Here is a 15,112-nt window from a genome sequence, read left to right as displayed (position 1 = left end):
GACCTCAAATTTTGCACACAAATCATATTCAATATTACGGACCTACTCCAACTTCCGAAATTGAAATTTGACCCCGATATCAAAATTTTTACTACTGGTCCAAATCTCCAAAAATTCGACTTTCGCCATTTCAAGCCTAAATAAGCTACAGACCTCCAAAACACAATCTGGACACGCTCCTAAGTCCAAAATCACCCAACGGAGCTAACGGAACCGACGAAACTCCATTCTGGAGTCGTCTTCTCACAGTTCCATCTACGGTCAAAATCCTAAGACTTAAGGTCTCGTTTTAGGGACTAAGTGTCCCAAAACACTCCAACCAAAACGAAACCTCCCGGCAAGTCAGAATAGCAAAAATAATTATGGAAGAAGCAGTTAAATAGGGGATCAGGGCTATAACTCTCAAAACGACCGGCCGGGTTGTTACACATAAAGATAAACCATTTATCATTTGGACATTTGTATAGAAAGTTATGATCGATTGACTGAAGGCTAATAATGCAGTTTTTGTTTGCCTAGCAGTGTGCATCGCCAGAAATTTCTGATGCATAGGGCTAGATTTGGAAGCTTATATCTCACAATCTATAAGGAATATGGAAATTATCAAACATAAAAGTTGTATCTCTTTGATTCTAGTCTCCAGAAAGATAAACCATTCAACATTTGGACATTTGTACAGAAAGTTATGATCGATTGACTGAAAGCTAGTATCGCAATTTTTGGCTTGAAAATTTTGAGACAAGTCGCATCTCACAGATGCGACTTGCCTAGACATAATATATATGTCCGGAGTCTGATATTTTTGTTCATTTGTAGAGTTTTAGACCTCGATTTTGGGCAATTTCAGAGGGATTTTTCACGAGTTTGAGTTAGATTTGAAGCTTTTGGACATCAATTCGCGAGGCAAAGGTTTATTAGAATCTTGAATTTAGTTGCTAAGCGAGGTAAGTATCGTGGTTAACCTTGACTTGAGGGAATAGAACCCTTGAATTATTGTTACGTGAATTTCATGTGTAACGACGTATAGGCGAGGTGACGAGTGCCTATACGTCGTCAAATTGTTTGTTTGCACATTTATCTAGAAATCATAAATTATATTAAATCATGAATTGATTATTTATCTCATATTTCTTGCTCAATATTATGCCTTGAATCCATGCTATATTTGCTACATGCTTATTTGATTTATGTGACTTAATTGTTACTTGACATTTAGCATACTAAATATTAAATTACCTATTTTCTCCTTAATTTCCACAATTAATTGCTACTTGTTATCACTTGTTTCTACATAAATCATAATTATTATATGCTTGGTGCCTTACAATTTCATATTAATTGTTATACTTATTGAAATAATTCTTTTTATAAGAATTGGTAATTATATTATTGAGGAGCGGGTTGCACGCCGCAACATAAATAAAAGTGAATATATTGGAGGAGCGGGTTACACACCGCAACAGAATTGATTGAAAGTGAATATATTTGAGGAGTTGGTTGCACGCCGCAACGGAATTGATTGAAAAGATATATTGAGGATCAGGTTGCACGCCGCAACGGAATTAAATAAAAATGAATATATTGTGGGATCGGGTTGCACGTAGCAACAAAATTGAATATGAATAAAATGTAGGATCGGGTTGCACGCCGCAACGGAAAGTGATTTAAGTAATAATTGGTTATGACTGTCGAGTTAGCTTGATTGTTGATATGATTTACCGGTTTAATTTCTATTCATGTTCTCATATATTGTCATTATTATTTTTATTGCGTACAGGTTAATGTAAGTGACCTGCCTTAGTCTCGTCACTATTTCGTCAAGGTTAGGATCGGCACTTACTATGTACATGGGGTCGGTTGTACTCGTACTGCACTCTGCACTTCTTGTGCAGATATCCACATGAGACTTGAGGTATGCCTGCACGACATTCGCAGCTCTAAAGTCCCCATCTACTTTATTTTAGCTGTGTATTTCTGTCAGACAACTTTATTTTCATTCAGACCCTTATTTGTATTATTCTAGTAGCTCGTGCACTTGTGACGCCAGTTCTAGGATGGTATTTAGACATCGCTATTATTATGGTTTACTCACTTTATTTCAGATTTTATTCCAGTTATTAGTTTCTTTATTATTAATTAAATTAAATAGTTAAAAAGATGATTAAAATTAGTCTAATTTTGGCTTGCCTAGCAAGTGAAATGTTAGGCGCCATCACAGTCCCGAAGGTAAGAATTTCGGGTCATGACACAATGAGTGCTTTAGCAGTTGGATTTACATTAGCTCTTGCCCAAGGTGACATCTTCCCTCAAGCCAACTGCATAATATTTCATCAAAATTTGTAAAATTAGAACACAAGTACATATTTGAATGTATGGTACGACGAAAAATGTTCTCCAGAAAGTAAGTAATTTTCTAATGTTTGGTTATTAAAAATTCTTTTTGAGAACATGAAGAAAATGATTTTCTTGTTTCTAGACGGAAGTCATTTTTTCTTTACAATTATCTTAACTATTAACTTCATTTCGTTGCTTTATTTAGAATTTAGACATTATTATCAATATTAATACTCAAAATTTCATCAATACACTATCCAATTTATTAATATTACTATCGGTATATAATTATCAATATTTCCTTCATAGAAACTTTTTCGTCCTCCAATTAAATATCGAAAAATATTTTCAAAAAATTAATTGTTTTTTGAAAAATTATTTTTATCTGTACAAAAAACACCTAATTATATAAATAGATAGTGTAGCTTACGGTTGGAATGGCAGTTGCAATTGATGCAACAACTGCTGCTTTTGCTCCTGCAACCACTCCTTCTACACAGGGCCGGCCTCATGGCCAAGCAAGTAAAGCCGTTGCTTAGGGACTCTTATTTGTAGGGGCCCAAAATTTTCTAATAGTTAATATATTTGTTCATTTTTTTTAACAATATTAAGTATTTGAAAAGAAAAAAATGCAAGTTTCAAGGAAAAGGGGTCGTTGGAGAACAACTGGAAAAGGAATATATTTTTGGAATCCATGCCTTATTTACGTGTGAACATTCCACAATCTTGCCTCATTTATGTACCATCATTATTATAAATGGGCCCATATTCTTTTTATCTTTCTCTCCAAAAGTCTATTAACTTTTACTCTTCTATTGTTCATTTGGCCTTCTCTACATTCCAATCTCATTGAGTCACTATCACAAAATAAAAAAGCAGAACACAAGTACCATCTGTTTTATTTGTTCTCAAGTATTTTGGCGTTACATCAATAATTTTGAAGTAGCAAAAGCTTATCAAATTATCTATTTATTAAATCAGGTTTGATTGTTCTATATTTTATTATTTGCATCTTATTTTTAATGTTTTTGGATATATTTTATTTGTAAGTATATGTGATGACCCAAAAGGTCATCTTTAAATTTAATAATTAATTATGTATTCTAAGACCTCAAAAAGTACTATTTATTATTCCTCGACATACGTGCGCAGTCCGTATAATATTCTGAAAAGTTTTTATGTGAAAAATGGATTAAAATGTGAAATAGAGCCTTAAAACTCAACTAGGTTGACTTTGGTCAACATTTTTAGCAAACGGACCCGAATTAGTATTTTGACAGTTTTGGTAGGTCCGTATCGTGATTTGGGACTTGGGCGTATGCTCGAAATTTAATTTGGAGGTCCCTAGCTCAAGTTATGACCATTTAACGGAAACTAGTAATTTAAAGGCTAAAGATTTTCAACGTTTGATCATGGATTTGACTTTTTGATATCGGGGTCAGAATCCGATTCTGAAAATTGGAATAGCTTGGTTATGTCATTTATGACTTGTGTGACAAATTTAAAGTCATTCCGGATTCATTTAATATGTTTAGGCACAAGTTTTGTAAATTGAAAAGTTTAAAACTCAAAATTCGAATCGAGGTGTAAATTGTAATTCCAGCGTTGTTTGACGTGATGTGAGACCCCGAGTAAGTCCGTATTATGTTATGGGACACGTTGGTATATTCAGACGGGGTACCAAGTACCCCGAGTGTGATTCGAATCGAAATCGAAAACAAATTGGACTTAAGAAAAATCTGGAAGTTGCTGCTTCTGGTGCCTTCGCTTCTGCAAAGTCTTGGCCACAGAAGCGAGCCATGCCTCGCAGAAGCGGATGGGCTGTCGCAGAAGCACGACCGAGATGCGTCCCACGCATCGCGGAAACAGGAAAGGGGGAAGGGGCAGCCTTGAGCAGAAGCGGACTCCACCTCGCAGAAGCGAATCCGTAGATGCGAAATTTGGTCCGCAGATGCGGAATAGCTGGGCAGAATACATAAAAATCGGGTTTTAGCCATTTTTACTCATTTTTGAGTTTTGAGACTCGGATTTTGGCAATTCCAAAGGGATATTTCACGACTTTGAATTGGGTAAGTATTCTATAACCAAAAGTGATTAAATTTCATAAATACATGTCTATATTCATCATTTATTTCGGATTTAGATGGAAGAAATTGGAATTTTTGCAAATAATTCCAAAAACAAAAAATATAGATTTCAAGGTCCATTTGACATCGGAATTTAGTAACTTTTGTATAGTTGGACTCATCTCGGAATGGGTGTTCGGATTTCATAATTTTTTTGAGATTCGAGATGTGGGCCCCACTATTGACCTTTCAGATAAATTTCGGATTTTAATCCAAAAAGTTTGTAAATTCATATGGAATTAATTCCTGCGATTTGTATTGAGTATATTGAATTGTTTATGACTAGATTTGAGGATTTCGGACATGAATTCGCGAGGCAAAGGTTTATTGAATTCTTGAATTTGGTTGCAAAGCGAGGTAAGTGTCGTGGTTAACCTTAACTTGAGGGAATAGAGCTTATTTGTCTATTTGCTACATGTTTTAATGTGCGGGTACAACGTATATGTAAGGTGACGAGTACTTATGCGTTGTGGTTGAGTCATAGCATGCGGGTAGAATTTGTTTATTATGAATATTTGCCTATTTAATTAAGATATTCATGCTTAAGTTTATTATTGATTATTTGATAATTATTCGTGAAATGATTATTCATTTAATTATTGTTGAATATTTTAGAAGGTGAAGTCGGTATTCTTGTATTGAATTGATTGATAAGTGTATATCCCCGTATTTAAATACTCTTCCGAATTTATTTTATTATTTTCATGATAAGGAAGAGTGTAAAAGCACGAAGGGTGATGTCGTGCCATTTTTATTATTTATAATATCATTGTCATGGTAAGGAAGAGTGTAAAAGCACGAAGGGTGTTGCCGTGCCATTTATGAGTGTAAAAACACGAAGGGTGATGCCGTGTCATTTTCAGAGAGTGTAAAAGCACGAAGGGTGATGACGTGCCAAAAGAGAGTTAAAGCACGAAGGGTGATGTCGTGCCAATTATTATCACTTGTTTATCAATTTATGGGAGGAATGAGAGTAAAAGCACAAAGGGTGGTGCCGTGCCATTTTCATATCATCAGTTGCTCATTTTGTTGTTGAGGAATTATTTGGCTGCTAAGTGATAATTCTCCTGCTGAAATTATTATATCAACCCCCTTCGCATGTTCCCTCCCAAATTTATAAAGTGTTATTTATTGTTTTATTATTGCTTCATATTTGTATATACTTATATAAGTTGTTTACGTACGTGTCTTGTCATAGCCTCGTCACTACTTTGTCGAGGTTAGACAATATACTTACGGAGTATATGAGGTCGGCTGTACTCATACTACACTCTGCACTTCTTGTGCAGATTTTGGAGTTGGTCCCAGTAGCGTACCATTGACGTGCTCGGATTCAGCTACTCAGAGGAGACTTGAGGTATAACTGCACAGCGTTCGCAATTCTGAAGTCCCTTTCTATCTTATCTCAGTTGTGTATTATCTTTCAAACAGCTTGAATTTGATTCAGACCTTTATTTGTATTATTCTAGTAGCTCGTGCACTTGTGACACCAGATTTGGGGATGTATTTTGATAATTCGGTATTTTTGGTCTTCCGCATTTTATTTCAGTAATTGACTTCTATTTAATTAAATTTGCTTTAAAATAGTTAAGATTATTTTAACGTTGGCTTGCCTAGCAAGTAAAATTTTAGGCGCCATCACGATCCTGAAGGTGGGAATGTCGGTTCATGACAGTTGGTATCAGAGCCATAGGTTACATAGGTCTCACGAGTCATGAGCAAGCTTAGTAGAGTCTGAAAGATCGGTACGGAGATGTCTGTACTTATCTTTCGGAGGCTATGAAGTTTAGGAACAATATCACTTCTTTCTTATTCTGTCATGTGATTTTATTCTATCATCGATGATTGAACCATTATATTCTTATTCTCTCGCAGATGGTGAGAACATACAATACATCTACCGATAGACACGGACCAGAGCCCCCGGTGGCAACTATGGCCAGGGGTAGAGGTCAAGGTCGAGGTCGTGCTAGAGGCCGAGGTAGAGGCAGAGGTAGAGCTCAGTCTAGACCTCAAGCAGCAACACCTGTTATTGAATCTCATATGGATCTTCAAGAGGAGGATCCAGTTCAGACTGTACCAGTTGGACCAGTTTAGGTCCCGAAGGATTCACAGCTACTCTAGTGCTTCAGGACGCTCTAGTCCGTTTGGTGAGTCTTATGGAGGACGTGGCCCAGAATGGTATATTTCCAGTGGTACCAGCCGTCTCACAGGCTGGGGAGGAGCACAAATTCCCACTACTCCCGCTCCGGAGCAGATGGCTCCCCAGTATCAGGCTCCAGCAGCCCCGCCAGTTGGGGTAGTTCAGCCAAATATTACGGCACAGGCTGGTGATAGGCCCGCCATGTCTTCTGAGGCCTTATTGAGACTAGATAATTTTACTAAGCTCTTTCCAGTTCACTTCAATAGTACACCTTCTGAGGACCCACAGGATTATCTTGACCGCAGCCATAAAGTGCTGCAGAACATGGGTATAGTTGAGACCAATGGGGTCGATTTTGCTGTATTTCAGATGATGGGTTCCGCCAAGAGGTGGTGGAGAGATTTTACGCTGACTTGACTAGCTGGGTCGCCTACACTGACTTGGCAGTAGTTCTCACAGCTATTTCTAGAGAAGTTCCTCCCTATCACATTGAGAGAGGATTTTCGCAGAAAGTTTGAGCGTCTCCAGCAGGGCAGTATGACTGTTACTCAGTACGAGACCCATTTCGTGGATCTAGCCTGTCATGCTCTCCTTTTAATTCCTACTGAGGGAGAGAGAGTGAGGAGGTTTATTGAGGGACTTACTCACCCTATTAGGCTTCAAATGGCCAAGGAGACCGGAAGTGAGATTTCTTTTCAGGCGGCTGCTAATGTTGCTAGGAGGATCGAGATGGTTCTTGCATAGGAGAGAGGCCATGGGTCTGATAAGAGGCCTCGTCAGTTTGATGGGTTCAGTGGTGTCTCGTCTGGGGCCAGGGGTAATTTTGTAGGGTTTATCCTCCCAGGTAGTTTCATGCAGCGCTCCAGGAATCCTACAGTGCACCACCAGCTCCTATCAATGCACCTCCGATCCAGAGTTTTCAAGGTGGTTACTCGGGTCAACAGGGACAATTTCAGGGTCAACAGTCACAGCAGCCGAGGTCCTGTTATACTTGTGGTGATTCGAGGCACATTGCTAGATTCTTCCCCAGGTCTTAGGGCACCATACAGCAGCAGGGTTCTCATGTTATGATTCCAGCACTGGTTGCTTCACCGCCTACCCAGCCAGCTAGAGGTAAGGGTCAGGAAGCTAGAGGTGGAGGTCATACCATTAGAGGTGGAGGCCAGCCAGTTAGAGGTCATCCCAGGGATTCAGTTCATAGTGGTGGGGCCCAGCCCCGATTTTATGCTTTTCTAGCTAGGCCTGAGGCCGATTCATCCGATGCCGTGATTACAGGTATTGTTCCAGTTTTCCATAGAGATGCTTCAGTTCTATTTGTTCCAGGATCTACTTATTCCTATGTGTCATCTTATTTTGCTTCATATCTGGTGATGCCTCGTGATTCTCTGAGTGCTCCTGTGTGTGTGTCCACTCCGGTGGGAGATTCTATCGTGGTAGATCATGTCTATCGTTCGTGTGTGGTTACTATTGGGAGTCTTGAGATTAGTGTGGATCTTCTACTTCTTGATATGATATATTTTAATGTCATCTTGGGCATGGATTGGTTGTCACCTTATCGTGCTCTATTGGATTATCATGCCAAGACGGTGACCCTAGCCATGTCAGGGTTACCTCGATTAGAGTGGAAAGGAACTCCTGGTCATTCTACCAGCAAGGTTATTTCTTATATGAAGGCTCGACGTATGGTCGAGAAGGGGTGTCTAGCCTATTTGGCTTATATTCGCGATCCCAGTGCGGATGTTCCTTCTATGGACTCAGTACCAGTTGTTCGTAAATTTCCAGAAGTATTTCCTGCATATTTGTCGGGGATGCCACCCGACAAAGATATAGACTTCTATATTGATTTGGCTCCGGGCACTCAGCCCATTTCTGTTCCAACATACTGTATGGCCCCGCCGGAATTGAAAGAATTGAAGGAGCAGTTACAAGACTTGCTTGATCAGGGATTCATTAGACCTAGTGTCTCGCCCTGGGGTGCACTAGTATTATTTGTAAAAAAAAAGATGGTTCTATGCGGATGTATATAGATTATCGGTAGTTAAACAAGGATACTATCAAGAACAAGTATCCACTGCCAAGAATTGATGACTTATTCGATCAGTTTCAGGGTGCCAAGGTGTTTTCAAAGATCTACTTGAGGTCAGGTTTCCATCAGTTGAAGATTAGGGCATTTGATATCCCTAAGACAACCTTTTGGACTCGGTATGGGCATTACGAATTCCTAGTGATATCATTTGGGCTGACAAATACCCTAGCAACATTTATGGATTTGAGGAATCGGGTGTTCAAGCCCTATTTGGATTCTTTTGTGATTGTATTCATTGATTATATCTTGATTTACTCCAGCAGTCGAGAGGAGCATGAGCAACATCTTCGGAGTGTGCTTGAGACTTTGAAGAATAATCAGTTATATGCCAAATTTTCAAAATGTGAATTTTGGTTAAACTTAGTTGCCTTTTTGGGGCATGTTGTATCGGCAGATGGCATAAAAGTGGATCCTAAAAAGACTGAGGTTGTTCAGAATTGGCCTAGACCTACTTCAGTTACAGAGATCCGGAGTTTCCTAGGTTTGGCAGGTTATTATCGTTAGTTCGTGGAGGGGGTTTCATCTATAGGAAGCCCATTGACCAGACTGACCTAGAAAGGTGTTCCATTCGGATGGTCAGACGAGTGTGAGTTGAGCTTTCAGAAGCTGAAGACTGCTTTGACTATGGTGCCAGTGTTGGTATTACCCACATGTTCAAGATCTTATACGGTGTATTGTGATGTATCTCGCGTTGGGCTTGGTGCAGTATTGATGCAAGATGGCAGGGTGATTGCATATGCGTTGCAACAGTTGAAAGTTCATGAGAAGAATTATCCTGTTCATAACTTAGAATTGGCAGCCATTGTCCATGCTTTGAAAATTTGAAGGCATTAACTTTACGGTATCTCGTGTGAGGTATTTACTGATCATCGTAGCCTACAGTATCGGTTCTGGCAAAAAGATTTCAATTTGAGGCAGAGAAGATGGTTGGAGTTGTTGAAACATTATGATATCACTATTTTGTATTACCCCGGAAAGGCCAATGTGGTGGCCGATGCTTTGAGTTGAAAGGTTGTGAGTATGGGTAGTCTTGCGTATATTCCAGTTGGTGAGAGACTATTAGCTGCAGATGTTCAGACTTTGGCTAATCAATTCGTGAGGTTAGATGTTTCAGAACCCAGTCGGGTTCTAGCTTGCACAGTCGCTCGGTCTTCTTTATATGAGCGCATCAGAGAGCGGCAGTATGATGATCCTCATTTACTTGTCCTTAAGGACACGGTGCGGCACGGTGATGCCAAACAGGTTGCTGTGGGGGAAGATGGAGTTCTGCGGATGCAGGGTCGTATTTGTGTGCCTAATATGGATGGGCTTCGTGAATTAATTCTGGAAGCGGCCCATAGTTCTAGGTATTCTATTCATCCAGGTGCCGCCAAAATGTATCAAGATTTGCGGCAACATTATTGGTGGAGGAAAATGAAGAAGGATATAGTTGCATATGTAGCTCGGTGTGTGAATTATCAGCAAGTTAAGTACGAGCATCAGAGACCTGGTGGTTTGCTTCAGAAGTTAGAAATTCCTGAGTGGAAGTGGGAGCGTATCACTATGGATTTTGTTGTTGGGATCCCATGGACTCAGAGAAAATTTGATGCAGTTTGGGTCATTGTGGATATGCTGACCAAGTTAGAATATTTCATTCCAGTGTCAGTTACCTATTCTTCAGAGCGGCTAGCTGAAATTTACATTCGTGAGATTGTCCGCCTTCATGGTGTGCCCGTGTCTATTATTTAAAATCGAGGTACTTATTTTACCTTACACTTCTGAAGGGATGTACAACATTTTATCCACAGACAGAGGGACAGTCAAAGCGCACTATTCAGATATTGGAAGATATGCTTCGCGCTTGTGTTAGAGACTTTGGAGGTTCTTGGGATAAGTTCTTGCCACTTGCGGAGTTTGCCTATAATAATAGCTATCAGTAGAGCATTCAGATGGCTCCATATGAAGCATTGTACGGGAGGCGATGTCGTTCGCCAGTTGGCTGGTTTGAACCGGGAGAGGCTCGGTTGTTGGGTACCGATTTGGTACAGGATGCCTTGGATAAGGTCAAAATTATTCAGGATCGTTCGCACAGCTCAGTCTAGGCAAAAAAGTTATGCCGATCGTAAGGTTCGTGATATTGCATTCATGGTTGGAGAAAGAGTATTGCTCCGTTGTGATGACCCAAAATGTCATCTTTAAATTTAATAAGTAATTCTGTGTTCTAAAACCTCGAAAAGTACTATTTATCACTCCTCGACTTGCGTGCGCAGTCCGTACAATTTTTCGGAAAGTGTTTATGTAAAAAATGGATTAAAAGGTGAAATAGAGTTTTAAAACTCAACTGAGTTGACTTTCGTCAACATTTTGAGCAAACGGACTTGGATTAGTGTTTTGATAGTTCTGGTAGGTCCGTATCGTGATTTGGGACTTAGGCGTATGCCCGGAATCAAATTCCGAGGTCCCTAGCCCGAGATATGGAATTTTGATGAAAAAACTAAAAGTATGAAGCTTAATAATTTTTAAGAATTTACTGATGTTGGATCTATTGATACCAGGTCCGTATTTGGTTGCGAAGCCCGGTATAGGTCCAGTATAATATTTATGACTTTTCTGCCGAATTTGGTGAGAATCATTGTTGATTTGACGTGATTCGGACGTCCGGTTGTAAAAATATAAGTTTTAAAGTTTTCTTGAAAACTTCCTTTGATTTAATGTCCGATTCATAGTTCTAGGTGTTTATTTGGTAATTTGATCGCGCGAGCAAGTTCGTATGATATTTTAGGACTTGGGTACATGTTTGGTTTGAAACCCCGAGGGCTCGGGTTGGTTTCAGGTGGTTAACAAATCATTTTTGGACTTGAGGAAACTGCAGAAACCTACTTCTGGTTTCCTTCTTCGTGTTCGCGAGGGGAGTCTCGCGTTCGCGAAGAGCAAATTAGGGCTGGCACATTTTATGCTTCGCGTTCGTGACAGAGTGAATGTGTTCACTAAGGCTTGAGGTACGAAGGGAAAGGGGCTGGCCAGGAAAATTGCCTTCGCGTTCGCGAAGGCCAAGCCAGGCAAACTTCGCATTTGCGAAGTAGCCCTCGTGTTCGCGAAGAGTAAAATTGGACAGCAGGAATTTGTGCTTCGCGAATGCGAGGAATTGACCGTGTTCGCGAAGGGTAAAAGTTTCAGAAACAGAACTTAAGTTCAAGAAAATGGGATTCGTCCCATTTTCAACCCTTTTCCATTATTGAGCTCGGGTAAGGCGATTTTTGGGCCATTTTTACGGGAAAATAGTGGGGTAACTATTCCTTATCCTATATTGATTATATTTCATTTACATCATGAATCCGTGAATTTATGGAAGAAAAATCAGATTTTTATAAAATCTTCCAGAAACGAAAATTTAAGATTTGAAAGTTCATTTGACACCGGAATTGGATAAATTTTATATGGTTGAACTCGTATCGGAATGGGTGTTCAGATTTTATAAGTTGTTTTGAGATTTGAGACTTGGGTCCCACTGCCGTATATTTAAATGAATTTCGGATTTTATCCGGAAAATTATTAAATTCATATGGAATTAATTCCTATGATTCGTATCGAGTATATCGAATTGTTTGTGAATAGATTTGAAGCTTTTGGAGACAAATTTAAAAGGAAAAATTGTGGTCCAGTAATTGATTGGGATTTGCAAAGCGAGGTAAGTGTCGTGGTTAACCTTGACTTGAGGGAATAGAACCCTTAAATTATTTATTACGTGAATTGCATGAAACGACGTATAGGCGAGGTGACGAGTGTCTATACATCATCGAATTAATTGTTTGCATAATTATTTGAAAATCATAAATTATTTTAAATCAAGAATGAATTATTATATTAGTTGTTTCACTCATAATTCCTTGTCAGATATTAATTTTTGAATTCCTGTAATAATTGCTACATGCTTATTTGAATTATGTGCATTAATTGCTACTTGACATTTAGCATATTAAACAATAAACTGCCTATTTTCTCCCTGATGTCCATAATAAATTATTATTTGTCATTGTTTGTTTCATAATTATTGTGTGCTTGTTATCTTGTAATTTTATATTAATTGTTGCATTTATCGAGGTAATTTCTTCTAACAGAATTGAATATGAATATATTGTGAGAGCGGATTGCACGTTGCAACAGAATTGATGGAAATGATAATTGGTTATGACTGATGAGTTGGCTTCAATTATATTAAATGCGTTACCTAATTTATTTCTATTATTTGTTGTTGATACTAATATTGCGTACAGGTTAATGTAAGTGACCCGCCTTAGCCTCGTCACTACTTCGTCGAGGTTAGGCTCAACACTTACCAGTACATGGGGTCGGTTGCACTGATACTACACTCTGTACTTCTTGTGCAGATTTCGGAGTTGGTCCCAGCGGTGTACCATAGACTTACTCGGATTTCAGCTACCAGAGGAGACTTGAGGTATAATTTCACGGCGTCTACAATGTTGAAGTCCCCGTCTACTTTACATTAGCTGTGTGTTTTTTTCCAGACAGCTTTATTATATTCAGACCTTTATTTGTATTATTTTAGAAGCTCATGCACTTCTGACACCAATTCTGGGATGGTATTTAGACTCCGTTATTAGTATGGAATATTCACTATATTTCAGACCTTACTTCCGCAATTGTTCTTTGTTATTTATAAATTTAAAAATTATTTTAAAATGACTAATATTATTCTAATGTTGGCTTGCCTAGCAAGTGAAATGTTAGGCGCCATCACGGTCCGAAGGTGAGAATTTCGGGTCGTGACAGCTGGCATCAAAGCACTAGGTTACATAGGTCCTACGAGTCAGGAGAAAGCTCAGTAGAGTCTATAGGATCGGTACGGAGACGTCTGTACTTATCTCTCAAAGTCTATGAAGTTTAGGAACAATATCACTTCTTTCTTATTCTATCGTGCGATTTTATTCTATCATCGAAGATTGAAACATTCTACTCTTATTCTCTCGCAAATGGGGAGAACACGTAATACATCTACCGATGGACAGGGACCAGAACCCCCGGTGACAACTATGGCCAGGGGTAGAGGTCGAGGCTGAGGTCGTGCTAGAGGCCGAGGCAGAGGCAGAGGTAGAGCTCAGTCCAAAGCTCGAGTAGCTACACCTGTTGTAGAACCTCAGGTGGATCTTTGGGAGGAATTTCCAGTTCAGAATGTACCAGTTGGGCCAGTTCAGGTCCTGGAAGGATTCATAGCCACTCTAGTGCTTCAGGACGCTCTAGTATGGTTGGTGAGTCTTATGGAGGGCGTGGCCCAGAATGGTACATTTCCAGTGGCGCCAGCCATCTCACAGGCTGGGGGAGGAACACAAACTCCCACTACTCCCGCTCCGGAGCAGATGGCTCCCCAGAATCAGGCTCCAGCAGCCCCGCCAGTTGGGGTAGTTCAGCCAATTGTTGCGGCACAGACCGGTGATAGGCCCACCATGTCTTTTGAGCCCTTATTGAGACTGGATAAGTTTACCAAGCTCTTTCCAGTCCACTTCAGTGGTACACCTTCTGAGGACCCACAGGAGTATCTAGAATGCTACCATGAGGTGCTGCGGAACATGGGTATAGTTGAGACCAATGGGGTTGATTTTGCTGTATTTCAGATGACAGGCTCTGCCAGGAGATAGTGGAGGGATTATATATTCACTAGACCAGTCAGATCGCCTACACTTACTTGGGAGCAGTTCGCTCATCTATTTCTGGAGAAGTTCCTTCCTATCATACTGAGGGAGGATTACCGAAAGCAATTTGAGCGTCTACAGCAAGACAGTATGACTGTTACTCAGTATGAGTCCCATTTTGTGGATTTGGCCCGTCATGCTCTCCTTTTACTATCTACCAAGGGAGAGAGAGTGAGGAGGTTTATTGAGGGACTCACTTACCCTATCAAGCTTCAGATGTCAAAAGAGACCGGAAATGAAATTTCTTTTTAGGCAGCTACTAATGTCACGAGGAGGGTCGAGATGGTTCTTACACAAGAGAGATGGCAGAGGTCTGATAAGAGGCCTCGTCAGTTCGGTGGTTTTAGTGGGGCCTCGCATGGAGGCAGGAGTAATTTTGGTAGGGGTCATCCTCCCATACCGTTTCATTTAGCACTTCATGTATCTCCCGGTGCTTCAGGGAGTCACGGTCCTATTATGCATTACTCTGGGCAGCTAGCATTTGGTGCATATTCAGCTCCTATCAGTGCACCGCCACTCCAAAGTTACTACAGCGGTTATTCGGCCCATTTGGGTCAGCTTCAGCAACCATGGCATCAGGATGGGTGTTATGAGTGTGGGAACATTGGTCACATCAGGAGGTATTGCCTTAGATTAGCGAGTAATAGATCTTGGCAGGATTCTCATGCCAGACCAGCAGTGGTTCCTTCATCGCATGCTCAGCTAGCTAGAGGTAGGGGTCAGGCAGCTAGATGTA

The 15,112-nt window shown here is 40.0% G+C and overlaps 1 pseudogene; it reads right to left on the bottom strand.

Annotated features, from left to right (window-relative positions):
* LOC142175092 (early nodulin-93-like) overlaps nt 1-15,112 on the bottom strand; it is a 48,885-nt pseudogene that overhangs the window by 17,847 nt on the left and 15,926 nt on the right.

This window comes from Nicotiana tabacum, chromosome 21 (genome assembly GCF_000715075.1).
Source record: "Nicotiana tabacum cultivar K326 chromosome 21, ASM71507v2, whole genome shotgun sequence".
Classification (NCBI taxonomy): domain Eukaryota; kingdom Viridiplantae; phylum Streptophyta; class Magnoliopsida; order Solanales; family Solanaceae; genus Nicotiana; species Nicotiana tabacum.
This window is presented reverse-complemented; position numbering and strand designations above follow the sequence as displayed.